This window comes from Durio zibethinus, chromosome 27 (genome assembly GCF_047325235.1).
Source record: "Durio zibethinus cultivar Kanyao isolate XHJ-2024 chromosome 27, ASM4732523v1, whole genome shotgun sequence".
NCBI classification, from domain to species: Eukaryota; Viridiplantae; Streptophyta; class Magnoliopsida; order Malvales; family Malvaceae; genus Durio; species Durio zibethinus.
Window position 1 is genome coordinate 17728079 of NC_143188.1, and position 17587 is coordinate 17745665.

Below are 17587 nucleotides of genomic sequence, written 5' to 3' on the forward strand. Positions count from 1 at the left end.
TTTGAGTCAGACTCAATTACCAACCCACCTTATGCCTCCATAACTGTTTTCATAAAAACTTCTAAAGCTAATTTTATGGCCAACAGTTCAGCTTCATTAGAGTCTTATATAATCCACCAGACCAGAAAACAAGGCCAAACCCCTTGGCGTCTACCGAAACTGATACAATCACTTTTGTTGATACCAGAAACCTGTCCAATCTACTTCTTTTACTGCCAGCACCAAGCCAAGTACAACTTATCCCATTTAGTGGGGTAACCACAAGTTCACTGTCGTAATAAAACGATTTGAACTCTGAAGTTCCAAACCATTGTTCACACATCCCCTTTTTTCTGCTGGAGATCTCACAGAGTTGAAGTCCCCTCCCCTGCTGCGCACCAGTTACCATTAACCTCGTTCATGTTTTCCATAATATCATCCCAGAGTTCTTTGTTTTTCTTTTTCTATATTTTTTCCTTGCCTCAGCATCACAAAGAGCGTACACATTAAGTCACAGTTTCCTCTGTCCAAGACCCTTTGACAAACATCACCTTTCTTCTACATATGATATGGTCAGTTCTGAATCGATCACCATCCAAGATCATTAACAATCCACCTGAGTTGCCAGAAGTCACCAAAAAGCCCACTCAAAGCTCTCATCTGGCCAAATTTGTTTTAGCAGAGAATCCGTAATAATCTCTATCTTTGTTTCTTATGTGAATATCATATCCACCTTATGTATATTATCATCTTTTTTGAGCCCCTCTTTCACCATACTACCCTAGCCTCTAATATTCCACCATACAAATCTCATCATAGGTAGAGATAAAACACCAACAGACTTCACAAAAAAGGAAAACAACAGGCCAAAACTCACCTGGAAAACCAGCACAAGAGTCATTGTTGTAGATGCTCAGTGCCGATTACGTCGTCCCTGACCTCCATTTCCATCAACAAATTAATCTTCTCTATATCTTCACAGTCTGCAATCTTACCCAACTTTTACAATTTTTCACGTTGCTTCAGCTTCTTCCTTACACAAAGCCCTTCTCTTGTTCTGAAAATTGCCATTTGCCTTTCTCGAATGACCAAGGGGAAATGCGTTGAAAACCTGCCTGCCTTTGGAGTTCCTAGACCACCTGCCTTTCTTGGATGACACACCTCGGTCCATTTCACCTAGGCCGTCTTCTTTAGTAGGTCACTCTCTCCCCATAAAACCCTTCCTAGTTTTATCAATCCTCTTAATAACTCCAATTGGTGCCTTAAATATAGATTTTTTACCGACCGACAGAATCCAGTTCTCTTAACTTTTAAATAACTACCTCGACCCCACAACTTGCTGTCATTCTTTCCAATTTGCCAATTTCCCTAGTCGATTTGGCCTCCTCTAATGCCAGCACTCGTCCCCTATTGCGAATATCCTCATCTGACAAGGAAGTATCTGCAATAATCCCTTCGCCCAGTGTTTCCAAGATTGCCTTCTTTGTCTTTCTCCCTTTCTTGATCTATTTTGTTATAACATATAAATTCGTGAATTTATCATTAAAAATATAAAATCATTGTCAATATTTTTTTTTTGTTTAAATGAGATTAGTTATTTAACTGAATCTAATTTTTAAAGAGAAATTTTAAATTTGATTAGACTATTTTAAAAGATAAATTTTAATCTACGAAATCAGATTTAGATTCGAAAGTACAATTATACATAAAGAATGTTATAGCACACATCCAAAAAAATGATACCAATTTGATATCAACTTATCTAAGCCTTTAAACATTTTTATAATTTATTAAATAATTTAATTATTAAAAATTAATTCTAAAATTTTTTTAATAGTTTGATAGTAATTTAAAATAATTTTTTTACTTTACAAGTATTTATAGAGACTAGTGTTTGACTTTAAAGAGATTTTATCATCAAATTCATTAACATATTTTGTTAAAGAAAAAATCAATAAAATCTTTCATAGTTTGATAATATTCATTTTAATGCAAATCTCTCAATAATTTTGTAAGATTTTATTATTAAATTATGTATGAAATTTATGTTAAAAATATTCATTAAACTTTTTAATAGTTTGGTAAGATTTAATTTAAGATTTAAATCTTTTAATAGTTTGGTAGGATTAAAACAAAATATATATTTATTTTTTTACAAAAATTGAATTATAAAATTCTCTAACAGTTTGATTGATTTATATTTTTTTAAAATTTAAATTTATGAAAAATTTTCTAATAGTTTGGTAGGACTCATGAGTTTATTTTTTTAAAAAAACTTATTATGAGAGAAATAAAAATAAAAAAAATAAATAGATAGAATTTAAATTAAATAAAAATAACAAATTTACCAAAGATTTGGAAGCAGCTTAACTCGGCTTCAAGCACAACAGATGGCTGAAACAGCTCAGCTAGGATGGTTCAGCTCGACTTGACTTGTGGGGAGTGACGAGAATCAGGTTGCAAATGGGGTTACACAGCAAATTGGTTTGGGTAAAAGCAAAACACACAGATTCTGGATTTGTAGCAACTCAACATGACACCGTTTTACAAAAATATAAAAGCTATAAAACATTGCTTTTTTTTTTAGACCACCTTATTTCCTTCATCTTTCTCTCTATATTCAACCAGCAAAATCAAAGTGAACCTAGAAAATGGCAATAAAAATCTAAAAAAATAATAAAATATCAAACGCTGACCATTAAAAACTTCAAATCCCGTCAAAAAATTCAAATAATTTTTTAAAAAAACCTTGAAACCTAAAATTCAAAAATTTCAAAAGATTCTCAAAAAATTCCCTAATACCCAAAAATTTCAAAATGATGCCAAAAATCAACCTAGAAACTCCAATAAAATTCCAAAACCAAAATTGCTCACTAACCTAAATCCCAAAATAATAACACAAAACATAGTAAAGCCTTTAACACCTAAAATTACAAGAATCTGCCTAGGAATTTTTCTTTGTTTTCTTTGTGTCCTTTTTGTTTGTGTTGGAACAAATTTATATATGAGTTCAATTCCCTTTAATTTTGGAAGAAGCAATTCAATGGAGTCAATGAAAGGGGGTCATTGGATATAAAAAGATTAACATCACCTCTTTTTTATAACATATTTTGTGGGACAACAATGATGATTAAAAGATCAAAATGGACAATACTTTACAAAGATGTGAATCGTGACCGTTAGATTAATTTAAGATACGAAATGAGTATATGCACGAATCTTGAAATAGCACGAACCTGGAGATTGAGTCTTGACCCATGACATTTACACCTTTCTTTCTTCTGGTTTTACTTTTGATAGAGAGAGCTTCATATATCTCCCATAAGCCTTACCAGTCCTCTTAGTAGATCACTCTCTCATCTGCATTTTCTGACGGCTCGAACAATTCATCGCTTCCTCAACCCCACCAAAGTTTAGTCCAATCTCATTTTCACTACCCTTAGTAGATGCCATACCGTATGGGCTTTCATAGGGCCTTTCCGTACCTTCTAATCTAAAATCATCCACTTCATTAGGCCCACCCAAATCTTTAGGTGCGGCCACTTTTTCCATACTAGCCTCCTGTGAGACCGTCCCTCGTGCATTTAAATCACTCTCACTTTTATTAAGTGATTGTTACCTCTTTAAAATAGGATTTTTGAGTAAAAAATATTCAGGCATTTATTAAGTGATTGTTATATCTTTAGAAGGATCAAATCTAATGTTGGAATTTCAGTTTCCCAGTTGGATGAATCAATGGAAGTTTTGTTCAAACTATATTTTTGTCTGTAAATAAAAATATTAAAATCAATTATTTTGACATGAGTCGGCTTGCGTTGGACCTCAAGCAAAACCCAAACCCTGACCAAACAAGTCCAAGGAACCCCTTGTTTATATCTTTAATGTTTCCGATGAATGGATCCAAATGCTAGCCTGCTGATCTGCTTGAAGGCAAGTATCTGACTGCCTCAAGGCCTAATAGTTCCTTTAAATGCTCCCAGTTTCTACTTGGAGTAGCAATTCCATTGTTGAGATATTAATAATAAGAGAACACATTGAAGAGTGGGAATTCATTGAGCATAAGAGAGAACTGAAAATACAGTTTGCTGCAGCGTAAGTAGAACGAGCAGAGCAGCGGCCAGAAAGGAAATAAAAGCCCATGGACTGTTAAAATAGTTGTGCTTCAAGTTCGCCATCCAGCTGTTCCAACGTTTACTGCGATGCTCGTTTATCTTGTTGAATACTTCAGTCTAATGGAAGCTGGGGGAGAAGGTGACACCGCAACTTAGACCAGTAATCATGGTGGCGACTGCTTTGTCATCACCTAACATGTTCTTAATAATTCCATGTTGGCAAAGTATTTCCACAACCTTTGGAGAGTCAATAAGGTACTCCATAAAAAACATATAATCTGTGGCAAGCTTGAGATCTCTGTCTGCTAGGAACAGCTGCTCATACGCAATGAGATTTCGGACGAAAGGTTCCGTTTAGTCTTCTATTTTAATTTCAGGGATATGTAGAGTACCATTTTCAAACCATATGTCGAACATGGGATTTCCATCGACGAATTTGAATTTGATTCCTGCCTCTTTGAGCTCTGTGGCACAACGTATGAATTTAAATTCATTCTTTTTTTGTAAAGTTGAAGGATGGCAGAAACAGTGATACCTTAAGTCGAATAAATGCTTGATATGTGATCTAAAGCAATTTCGATCTCTAGGGTTCTCTTCATGGTCCTTCATTTCTGAAGTTGAATTATCGTCTCTGGGGTCCTTCATGGACTTAACAATGAAGATGATTCTGAAGAGTATGTTATACCTCCGAATCTAATGAGATTGATTAAGTAAAAAAGCGAGCCAATTATAGATAACTGACTTGGTAAATTTAAGAGATGAGAAGAATAAGAAAGATGTCAAAATTGGCACTTCACTTTCATCAAAAGATAGGTAACATTTAAAGGATCTACTTCAAGAATTCATAGATATGTTTGCTTGGTCTTACCAGGATAAACCAGGGTTGAGTATGAAGATAGTAGAGCACAGCCTGCCCTAAAGCCAGAATGTAAGCCAGTCTAGCAGAAACTGAGGTGAATGAAGCCTGAAATGCTACTAAAGATCAAAGAAGAGGTAAAGAAGTAATTTGATGTAGGTTTCTTACAAGTGGCTAAATATCCAAAGTGGGTAGCCAATATAGTACCAGTTCCTAAGAAAGATAAAAATGTACGAATGTGTGTAGATTATCATAATTTGAATAAGGCTAGCCCAAAGGATAACTTTTCTTTGTCTCATATCGACACACTAGTAGATAACAAGGCTAGACATTCAACGTTCTCCTTCATGGATGGGTTCTCAGGGTATAATCAGATAAAAATGGCTACAAATGATATGAAAAATACCACTTTTGTGACCATGTGGGGAACTTTTTGTTACAAAATCATGCCTTTTGGATTAAAGAATGCTGGGATAACATATCAAAGAGCCATGGTGACACTCTTCCATGATATGATGCACAAAGAGATTTAGGTATACGTAGATGATATGATTACAAAATCTCATGAAAATAAATATCACGTCACCAACCTTAGAAACTTATTTGAGAGGTTGAAAAAATTTCAACTCAAGTTGAACCCAGCCAAGTGCACCTTCAGGGTAAAGTCAGAGAAGTTGCTAGGCTTTATGGTCAGTGGAAGAGAAATTGAAGTTGATCCAGACAAAATACGAGCCATTCAAAGTTTGTCACCTCCGAGTACACCAAAAGAAGTTTGAAGTTTTCTGGGAAGGTTAAACTATATTTCATGATTCATATCTTAGCTTACTTATAAATGTGATCCCATTTTTAAGCTTCTATGCAAGAATAACCTTGGAGAATGAAACGAGAAATGCCAAGTGGCTTTTGATAAAATTAAGTAATACTTATCAAATCTTCTAGTGTTAGTGCCACCTGTTTCAGGGAAACCCTTAATTTTATACTTGACAATATGCAAGAATTCAATGGGATGTGTGCTAGGATAGCAAGATGAATATGATTGAAAAGAGAGAGCTATTTATTTTTTGAGTAAAAAATTCACTGAATATGAGTCCAAGTATTCTTCTTTGGAAAAATGTGTTGTGCATTAGCTTGGATTGCCAAATGAATCAGACAATACATGCTCTATCACACCACTTGGCTTATAGCAAAATTGGATCCAATTAAATACATCTTCGAGAAGCTTTCTTTGTCTACGAGAATTGCTAGGTGGCAAGTAATGCTCTCAAAATATGATATTATATATGTAAGCTAAAAAGTAATAAAAGGGAGTGCTATAGTCGAGTTTCTTATAGATCGTGCTACGAAAGAATATGAACCAATGAGATTGGAATTCCCCGATGAAGATTTAATGGCTATGTCCCAATTAAAAAAAGGGAAGCATGAAGAAAAATGTTGGAATATGTATTTTGATGGAGCTGCCAATGCCTGGAGACATGAAATTAGGACAATTTTGATTTCTCCAGAAGAATAATATTATCATATAACAGCAAGGTTAAATTTTAATTGCACAAATAACATCGTAAAATATGAGGCATGTGTCATGCGTTTACAAGCTGCTATAGATAGAAGAGTGAAAGCATTAAAAGTGTTTGGGGACTCAGCTCTAGTTATATATCAATTGAAAGAAGAATGGGAGACGAAAGATTCAAAAATTTTCCTATACCACAAGTATATCTTAGAGTTGATTAAGCAGTTTGAAGAGATTTAGTTTGATCATTTACCTCGATAGGAGAACTAATTACTAATGCTTTAGCTACTTTAGCAGCAATGGTTTGAATTAATGATAGTGCTGACATTCAACCCATCAAGTTAGATGTCAAGGATATGCCAGCTCACTGCTAAAATGTAGAAAAAGAGGATAATGGGAGGCCTTGGTATTATGATATCTTATAGTACATTAAAAATTAGCAATATCCTGCCCAAGCAACAAAGAATGATAAAAGGGTCATTCGGAGACTAGTTGTGAGCTTTTTTCTAGATGGAGATGTTTTATACAAAAGGAGCCATGACCAAGTATTGTTAAGGTGCATAAATAAGGTCAAAGCTAAAAAGATCCTTGAAGAAGTGCATGATGAAATATGTGGGACACATGTCAATGGACATATGATGGTAAGACAGATCATGCGAGTAGGGTATTATTGTTTGACAATGAAGAATGATTGCATTGACTATGCTTGTAAATGTCATAAATGCTAGATATATGCTAATAAGACTCATGCTTCTTAATCTGCTCTACATGTTTTGGCACCACCTTGGCCATTCTCGATGTGGGGCATAGATGTCATTAGTCCTATTACCCCAAAGGCTTCTAATGGGCATAAGTTCATTTTCGTGATGATAGATTACTTCACGAAATGAGTAGAGGCAGCATCATTTACAAATGTAACATGATTTATGGTTTACAAGTTCATAAAAAGAGAGACATTTACAGATATGAACTTTCGAAAAGAATCATTTCAGATAATGCTAAGAATCTAAATAGTAAGATGATGCAAGAAATATGTGCCCAGTATAAGATCAAGCATCATAACTTGGCACCATACCATCTGAAAATGAATGGGGCAGTTAAGGTAGCTAACAAAAATATAAAAAGAATTCTTGAGAAAATGACTGAGAACTATAAAGATTGGCATGAGAAGTTACCATTTGCACTGCATGCATATCGAACGTTAGTGCGCACCTCTATTGAGGTCACTCTATTTTCTTTGGTTTTTAGGATGAAAGCTATATTGCTAGCAGAAGTAGAGATCCCATCCTTGAGGGTTATAAAAAAAGTGAATCTGGAAGAGACTGAATAGATTCGAGAGCGCTATGAACAGTTGAATTTCATTGAAGAAAAAAGATTGACGGCATTGTGCCATCATCAACTATATCAAAGAAAAATGATGAGGGCTCATGACAAAAAAGTTTGACCTCATTGCTTTCGAGAAAGAAAGTTGGTGTTGAAAAGAATTTTTCCAAATCAGCATGATAATAGAAAAAAATGGACTCTGAATTGGAAAGGGCCATATGTGGTGAAACAGGCTTTCTCAGACGGAGCACTGATACTGGTTGAAATGGATGGAAATGATTTGCCCCATCCTATAAATTATGATGATGTAAAAAAGTACTATGCTTGAAAAATAAAAAAAATAAAAAATGAAAGAAAAATGAAAAAAATAAAAAGAAAGACTCAATGCGAAAACCCCAAGAAGGCGGTTTGAGTCATAAAGGGTTTATCTAATCTGAAAACCTGAAAAGGTAGCTTAGGTAAGAAAGATATAGCATCAAATCTGAAAATTCATTAGCATGGAGGCTAGCATATTCTGATGAGCTTTAAACTGTTAAGTGCATCAGGTGGTTGAGTTTTTCAAAAATGACCTCGAGATGTGTTATCATGATTGTTCGATTGTTCATTTTTAGGCGTTGTTTCCACATACCTATCTTTGTAATTATTTCATAGCCAAAGTTTGCCAACATTTTGCTAATAAAAGACACTCTACTTCATTTTTTTGTGTCTCTTTTGTTGACTATTTCCTAACCATCCTTATTCTTTTCTCCTCCATACCTTACAGTGGAAGAAATGTGCGAATGCATTCTTACTTTTTTAGTTTGAAATAATGATTGATAAATGAATAGAAGCATGAAAGATTACTACATTACATTAGAGAAGTCAAGAGTGATAAAAGCAAATTCGAGATGTTCAATTCATGATGAGGACATTGAATTTGGGAAAAGAATTTCTTGTAAAAAGAATGTGAGAATTAAATAAAAGAGATAATTGAAAGTTACGCTAACTCAATCTTTGAAGGATAGTATAACATGATCTTTGAAGAATAAAGGGTTCAAAGCACAAGAAAAGAGCTTGAGAAACTTGAGTACCATAACAGAATGGGAATTAATTAGTCAACATTTGCATAGCATGCATTGAATTTCACATGCATTGCATATATTGCATTCTTCTAAAAAAATACAGTGCATAACTTCAAAAAGCAAGGGTATTATAAGATCCCACATGAAGAAGGCAGATGTGAAGATATTTTTGATGTAAAAGTTTCAAATTTGAGAAAAAGCTTGTGAGGTAAGTTTCTAATCCTTGAAATAGGATATCTCTCGATATCAAGATTGATTTGTAAGACCTTTGAGCATAATCTCTTGAGATTCTTTCAAACATGATCTTTAACTCCTCTAGACATGATTGTCTAGGAGCAATTTATTTTTCCAAAGTTCTATTGCCTTTATTTAGATGAGCCATTTATCTTCTTAAAGTTCTATTGCCTTTATTTAGAGGAGCCATTTATCTTTCCAAAGTTTCGTTGCCTCTACTTAGAGGAGCTTTGTTTCTGTTTTCCAAAGTCGTTGAGCCTCTGTTTAGAGAAGCTTTATTTTTATTTTTCAAAGTATTCAGGCCTTTGTTTAGAGGAGCTTTGTTTATGTTTTCTAAAGTCGTCAAGCCTCTGTTTAGAGAAGCTTTGTTTTTATTTTTTAAAGTCGTTAAGCCTCTACTTAGAGGAGCTTTGATCAAAATTTTAACAAAAAAAAAAAAAGATAAAAAAACAAAAAAGCAAAAAAGAAAAGCAAAAAAAAAAGGCTGAATTAAGTCTTGAATAGGTGTCTATGTCTTTGCACAATTCCTGTTTCACAGAAATTGTACAGAGAGGGGCAGCTGTAGACACCCAATTTGGTCTAGGCCCAAATCAATTAGACTTGATCCAATGGGGCAAAATAGGCCTATTTTATTTTTATTTTATTTATCTATTAATATTTTTTATTATTTATCTATTTTTTATCTATATATATTTTTATTATTTATCTATTAATATATTTTATTATTTATCTTTTTTTTTACTTTATCTTTTTCTTGATCAATTTTCGACTGGGATTAAGAGATTATGATAAAAAAAAATTGGAATGAATGCAGCCATGAATTTAGGGACTAGAAAAATCTGGATTGGATTTAAAGATTGAATCCAAATCCCATATGAAATTGGGATTGATCATAAGCTCTTCTGATCAATCCCTATAAATAGATGCTGGAATACACAGAAAAAGGGGGAAGAAAAAAATGGAGAGAAAACAGAAGTAAAAAAAGTTCGAAGGTAGCTCTAGAATTTTTAGAAAATTTTTTAAAGATTTTAGCATTTTTTTTCTAGAAAATTTCTGGAAATTTTTCAAATTTCGGTGAATTTTTTGACGGTATTTAAATTTTTCAACGAATTTTTTGACCCACTTTGAAGTTTTCGATGTGTTTTTCCAGATTTCGATAGAACATTCAACAAGAATCTGAGATTTTTTAGAGAGAAAGAAAAGAAAAAGAAGGGAAGAGAGAGAAGAAGAAAGACACATCTGCTGAAAAGTTGAGTTTTTAGCCTTATATACTATGCTAAAACGATGTTGTTTCAGCATTAGTAAACCTAGGGGATCTGCGCATTTCTGTTTGACCTGACCCGACCCAAACACCAACCCGTTTTTGACCCAAGTGCTAGTCAACCCCTAGACCTGAGCCGAGCCAAGCCGCTTCCAGTCGAGCCGCGTTTTCGAGCCGTTTTTCTTCCTAGAGCCGAGCCGAATCTCAACTGCTAAGCTGAGCTGACTTAAGGTTTTTATTTTATTTTTCTATTTATTTATTTATTATTTTTATTATTATTATTTTTAAATTAGAATTATTTTGTATTTCTTAATTTTGTATTTTTATTTTATTTTTATTTCTTATTTTTTATGATTTTCCTAAAATAAAAATTTTAAATATATATTTTTAGGAAAAAGTTGAAAATATCAAATTTTCTTAAAAATTAAGTTTCTAAAATAAAATTTTCCAAAAACATTTTGAGGGGAAAGTTGAAAGTATCAATTTCCTTAAAAATAAAAAGTTTAAAAAATATTTTTAGGAAAAAGTTGAAAGTATCAATTTTTTTTAAAAATAAAATTTTTAAAATAAAAATTTTCAATTGCTTTAAGGAAAAGTTAAAAGTATCAATTTTCCTTGTATAAAAGTAATAAGTTTTTTTGAATCAAAAGAAACATATTTATATCAAAAGGTGAATCATTATTCTTTTTTATTATTTTATTTTTTTTCTTTATTTCTTTCTTTTTTTGTAATTATTTTAATGTTAAATAATCCGACGATATAGTCTCTATAAGTGAAACAGTAATTTTCTTGCATACTTTTGAGGTGAGGAGATTTTTCTTAATTTTATGCCAAAAGTATTTGAGTCAATTAAGAATAATTTCCAATAGTTAATTACTAGGTAAAATTTTTAAATTTTTTTGGATAACATGAAATTAAGCTGGTACCATCTTTCGGTAGGCGTTGTAAGCGTGCTATAACATTCCTTACTCGTAACCGAACTCTCGAACCATGTTCTGGTTAATAGACCCTAACCTATTCTTTTAGGGACTCTTAGTCAAGCTTAGGTGTTTCTTGAAATGATAGATTCCCTAAGTAAGCAATCGCACCTAAACAAAAAAGATTGGTGACGACTCCTTAAATTAATGCCAAGTGATAGATCCTCAGATTTAGATGTTATGACATGCACACGTACATATCAAACAAAAGCAAAATTTCTTTAGTCATATACTAATTTCTCATGATAGAATCTTAAATACAATAAGCAAATCTATTATATATTATCAATAATAATATATAAAAGTTATCCTTAACTTTCAATTTACTATCATATCATCGATTTTAGTATTCAGTTAGATGAATGGGCATCATAGTTAGATTAAAAAATTGGCATTTGAAATATTTAATTCAGTAATGAGTAGACAAATTTTTGTTATCTGTGCTGGAAGAACTGAATTTGAATTTATATTTTAAAAATCAAAAGGAAAATAATTGATTCTCCTAACAAAAACACGCTTTTTGCAATTGAGGAGGAAGGAAGGGGCTTTTGAGGCTAATTTAAGCGTCCAGATTACAACTAATGATATCATGATTAGAGTAAATTATATATAATTGTCCTAAAAATAATTTGTTTGAGAGACAGATAATGGTTAGAGCGTGGGGATAAGTAATAGTTTCTCGTTGTAGAAATATTATAGAACACAATTGCTTTACATGATCTTTTTCAAAGTAGATCTGCAATCATTTTTTTTTTAATCTTTGCAGTTTCTTTTATTAAAAAAAAAAAAGAAAAAGTGACAAATTAGTTCCTAAGAATGGGCATCATAGTTTGATTAAAAAATTGGCATTGGAAATATTTAATTCAGTAATGAGTAGATATATTTTTGTTAATTTTGCTGGCAGAACTGAATTTGAATTCATATTTTAAACATCAGAAGGAAATAAATCGATTCTCTTAACAAAAGCACTCTTTTTGCAATTGAAAAATTAAATAAAAAAAAAGAGAGATGCAGCTGTGTTTCCACATGTAATGGAGTAGAGTAGATATGGTGTATGAACTGATTGATTCTTCTGACCTTGAAACCTTTATTATTATTATTATTATTATTATTATTAATATTATTGAATTTGATAATGTGATCGACTAATTCTGAAACACCTGTGATATCGACATTCTTTCAATGAGACTAACTTTTTATGTACTGATCAAAACATGTCATTGTCACCATTCACAAGCCTTTTACCCTTATCGGAGGGACCCTTCCAGCTGCAATGAAGAGTGCCCAAACAAATAGATGATAGATAGATAGATTATGCTATTTAAATATTTATATAAAAAATAAGAATTAATTGTGTAAAGCCCAAACAAAAAAAACCTAATTGATTTAAACATGATAGTATTATTAATTTATTAATCCTATGTCCCGTCACCAAAGCTTTTCAAGGCTCCGAGTTTCCACTTGCAGTAGGAACTTCATTGTTGAGATATTAATAATAAGAGAACACATTACAGAGTGGGAATTCATTGAGCATAAGAGAGAACTGAAAAGACAGTATAATAAGAGAACACATTGCAGAGTGGGAAATCATTGAACATAAGAGAGAATTGAAAAAACAGTTTGCTGCAGTGTAAGTAGAAGGAGCAGAGCAGCAGCCAGAAAGGAAAAAAAAGCCCATGGACTGTTAAAATAGTTGTGCTTCAAGTTCGCCTTCCAGCTGTTCCAACGTTTACTACGATGCTTGTTTATGTTGTTGAATACTTCAGTGTAACAGAAGCTGCGGCGGGAGTAGATGACACCGGTACCTAGACCATTAATACTGTCGGCAACTGCTTTGTCATCACCTAACATGTTCTCAATAATTCCATTTTGGCAAAGTATTTCCACATCTCTTGGAGAGTCAATAAGGTTGTCCATAAAAATCATATAGTCGGTGGCACGCTGGGGATCTATGCCTGCTAGGAACATCTGCTCATAGGCAATCAGATTTCGGAGGAAAGGTTCCGTGTTGTCTCCTAATTTAATTTTAGGGATATGTAGAGTCCCATTTTCAAACTTTATATCGAACATGGTACTTCCATCGCACAATTTGAATTTGATTCCAGACTCTTTGAGCTCTGCGGCACAACGTATCAATTCATTCTTTTCTTGTGAAGTTGAAGGATGGCTGCAACAGCGATACCTTAAGTTGAGTAAATGCTTGATATATGATCTAAAGCAGTTCTGGACTCTATGGTTCTCTTTACGGTCCTTCATTTCTGAAGTGGAATTATCGTCTCTGGGGTTACGGGCCTCCACTTTAGAAGTTGAAGGATGAAAGCAGCAGTGATACGTAAAGTCGAGTAAATGCTTGATATCTGGATATCTTAAGGAATTCAGATAGTCTCTGGGGCGCCGTTTACCTGGTACCTTATGGGCCAATATCTTAAAAATTGCTTTCATGAAGGTCATATATTGATTGCTCTCAATCATACGAATAACTCCCAAAGGACGAAGAAGGGAAGTTGATTTTCGACTAATAAAATGTCTTGATATAAAGCAGTACGTAAACCGGCGTTGCAACTAAATGGCATATCCTTCAAATATTTTGGACACTTCCTTAAATGCAAGCGAATTAGCTGGACAATAAACACACCATCAAGGAGCAACAGTTCAATGAAATCACGATCACTCACAGTCGACACTGGTTCTGCATACCATTTGCGAGCTTCATCTTTTAATTCACTCATATTCGCCACATATCCTAAAACATCATTCTTTTTTCTTTCTTCCAGAAGCTTTTGAAAAAGGCGAATCTTTTGCTCTTCCATTGCTACTAAGTGATCCTTACCCCGGTGATATGGACCGATTGAAATTACCTGTGGTTCGCACGCCTTCTCGTTTACCTGACGGAGATAATTAGGTACTTTGGAAATGCAAGGCTTAGGTGATTTTTCTGATAAACTCTTAAACATTTTATCTATGTCGATGGAAACAGAGTCAAGTAGTTTCGCCTGTAAATTGCATAAAACTATGTTAGAAATAAAATGCTAAGTATTCATAGCATACCTAAATTAAAATATTAGTTATTTGTCGCTTTTGTTTTTTTTTTCCCCTCTCTAGTCTTATAAATTAAATTGCTGTTAACGACTACTAATACTTAAATTAGGAGTATTCATTCAGTTAATTTGGTTAATTACAAACTGAATTATTTAAAATTGAATTAATCAAATTATGTTAGTTTATTTTTGTTAACCTAATTAATTTATTAATTTCAAAATTTTAATTGATCAAATTTACTTCGATTAATTTTTGAATTAACCAAATAATAAAAATAGTTAAATTAAATTATATTTTAAATTCTTAATTTTTCATATTTAAAACAAACTAATTAAATAAAATTATCCAACAAAATATTTTATTAAAAATTGTAACGATTTGTAAATGAAATGGTCCATTTATCATTGAAGAGCAATTCAATCTCGGTTTTTTGGGTAAGATGAAGTGAAGATCAATTCAACCCATCTGAGAATTTCAGCTCATTTACCATCTTTGATTTCCTGAATTTTAAATTACGGTTTAACAGAAAAGACCTATTTTAATGAGACACGCATGATCAGTTGTAATTTTTAGATTTAAAGATACGAAATACTTACTTGTTCAGAGTGCAGTTCCATGCCTGCAAATGGGTTTTCACTTGGTTTCTTTGTTGGAAGTTGCAAATAGCTACAACAAATGTGTATAAGAAATGGAAATTATGGACTCTATATAGGCATTCTTCTAGCTCAAATTTCCTGTATCAAAGCAATGAATTTTCAACGATTACGATTGGTTGCTACAGGATGGTTAATAATTGAATGATAATTACAAAACAAGCAATAATGTAATGACCTGGTCACTCTGGACGCAACTTGGTCCTGTTGGAGAATAAAAATTTTTCATATTTCAATCTAATATATATATATATATATATATAATTATGTATGCTTTGTTCAGTGTGTAAGTTTATTTTCTTCTCAATATGATAACATATGCCTCTACACCAATATTAACGCTACCATCAAGACAAGCTCGTCATCTCAAGTCAATTTTGTGTCGATATCAATTTTATGTCAATTTTATTAAAATTATCTTAATAAATTAGATTTCATTCACTTTATTAAATAAAGTTACTTTATTAAAATTATTTTATTAATTTGTTTGTATTGCTTTATGTTGTTGTCATAGACTATTTTTTTATTTTTTCATTTAGTGAGAGATAATTCCTTTTTACTCATATATTATTTGGTTCAAATTATATCTACCAATTCAATCATATTCGTTATGGCCCACAATAATCAAACCTAACATGTTAAAATACAATAATTAATCACATTGTTATCTTCAAAACATTTTTTTTTTTTTAGCCAAACTCATGACTAACAACCAAGTATGACATTTTTTTATAGAAAATTTATTTTCATATCAAAATAGTGCGCGTAGTTATGAAAGCCTATACTCTTTCGTTTCCACTATTCTGCCTTTGACTAGAAAATTGTCATACAAATAATATATGCTATAAATTCATTTCTAGTGAAAACTATTTCTTAATTGATAACAAAATTTGTAAAACAGTCCAATCATGAGTTCACATGTCAAATAATGAAATGGGTTAGATCACGGTTCCTTTTAACCTTTTAGTAACATAGACTACAAACTTATCCTAAAATGTGTTATCTTTTATTCATTTACATGATTAATAGTTTTTTTTTTTTTTTTAAATGCCATGCTTATTCAAGAATCATATAACTTCTTCAATGAAATTGAAGTAAATGTGATATGTTTTTTTTCTTGCATAACATAAATAAAGTATTTAATCAATAAGATATAAGCATTGAAACAGTATATAAATTAACTAATATGAATCATGCATTCTTCTCTAGATCAATCAAGTACAAGTATGGAATAAATTATGAACTTATGACAATAGCACATGTACTTAATTCTTTCAATGAAGATCTACAATTTCAAAAAAAAATTTAATGCCTTGAAGTAATTCTTGAGAATTTTATTTTGATTTAAATAATCATGGTCTTACAAATATATAACTAGCAAGTACTCCATGTTCAATTCTAGGCTTATGGTTGTTTCATTTATTTGCCATATAATTCACATAATGTGTATTTAAACCATAAAATGAGATAACCCATGGACGTATAAAATGAATTTAACACTGCTAAGTAATTTTGTTCATTCATTATATTTGTTTTAAAAGACATGAAAAACTTAATAGTTACTTATATATATATATATATATATATATTGTTAGAACTCACAAGAATGGATATATTCTTTATATTTGCCATATAATTCACATAATGTGTATTTAAACCATAAAATGAGATAACCCATGGAAGTATAAAATGAATTTAACACTTCTGAGTAATTTTGTTCATTCATTATATTTGTTTTAAAAGACATGAAAAACTTAGGAGTTACTTATATATATATATATATTTATTTATTGTTAGAACTCACAAGAATGGATATATTCTTTAGATCTTTAACATTACAAAGATTTTCATGACAGTACAATTGAACATGCCCTTTACATGTGTGTTTCATCACACAAAGTAGTTCTCTAGCATAAACTTAAATAGATTATTGTACGCACATGCATATTAAACAAAAGCGAAGTATCTTTAGTCATACCAATTTCTTATGATAGAATCTTAAATATAATAAGCAAATCTATTATATATTATCATTAACAATATATAAAATTTATCTCTAACTTTCAATTTGCTGCCATATCATCAATTTCACTATTCATTTAGATGAAAGTCTTCTTTTTTTTCTTTTTTTGTCGGATGTCAAACTCCACTAAATTTATAACAGTGGGGTGTTTAGAGGTTTTTTAATTTCTTACATTGGATTTCAACTTTGGATCACATTGTCGATGAGGGGGAATATATAAATATTGGAAAAGAAATCATGAGACTTAGTCCTAAGATTAAAATGAAGGACAAACTTTATATAAATATCATAATATCTTTGCCCATGATCGAATGCACCTTTTTCTCTCTACCAATCGATGAATGCTAAGAAAAGAGTAAATCAACTACTACAACCAACTACAATATAAGATACCATTCGAGAAATCATCCAACACCCAAAAAGTGAAATAATGTCTAGAAGTGGCCAAGCAACTCTAAAGATATAAATAATTGGCAGCTCTTTAATATTATAAAATAATAATTTTACTATAAAAATTCTAAAAAAAGAAGTTTTTGGATATGAATTTTGGGTTAAATTTTTT

The 17587-nt window shown here is 31.7% G+C and overlaps 1 pseudogene across 1 annotated transcript; it reads right to left on the minus strand.

The window, feature by feature from the left end:
* Positions 1-12854: 12854 nt before the first annotated feature.
* On the minus strand, positions 12855-15023 carry LOC111279569 (UPF0481 protein At3g47200-like; annotated as a pseudogene). Its single transcript, XR_016334713.1, has 2 exons — positions 14946-15023; positions 12855-14303 (listed from the first exon to the last, which is right to left on the minus strand). The product of XR_016334713.1 is annotated as a UPF0481 protein At3g47200-like (transcript).
* Between the last annotated feature and the right edge of the window lie 2564 nt (positions 15024-17587).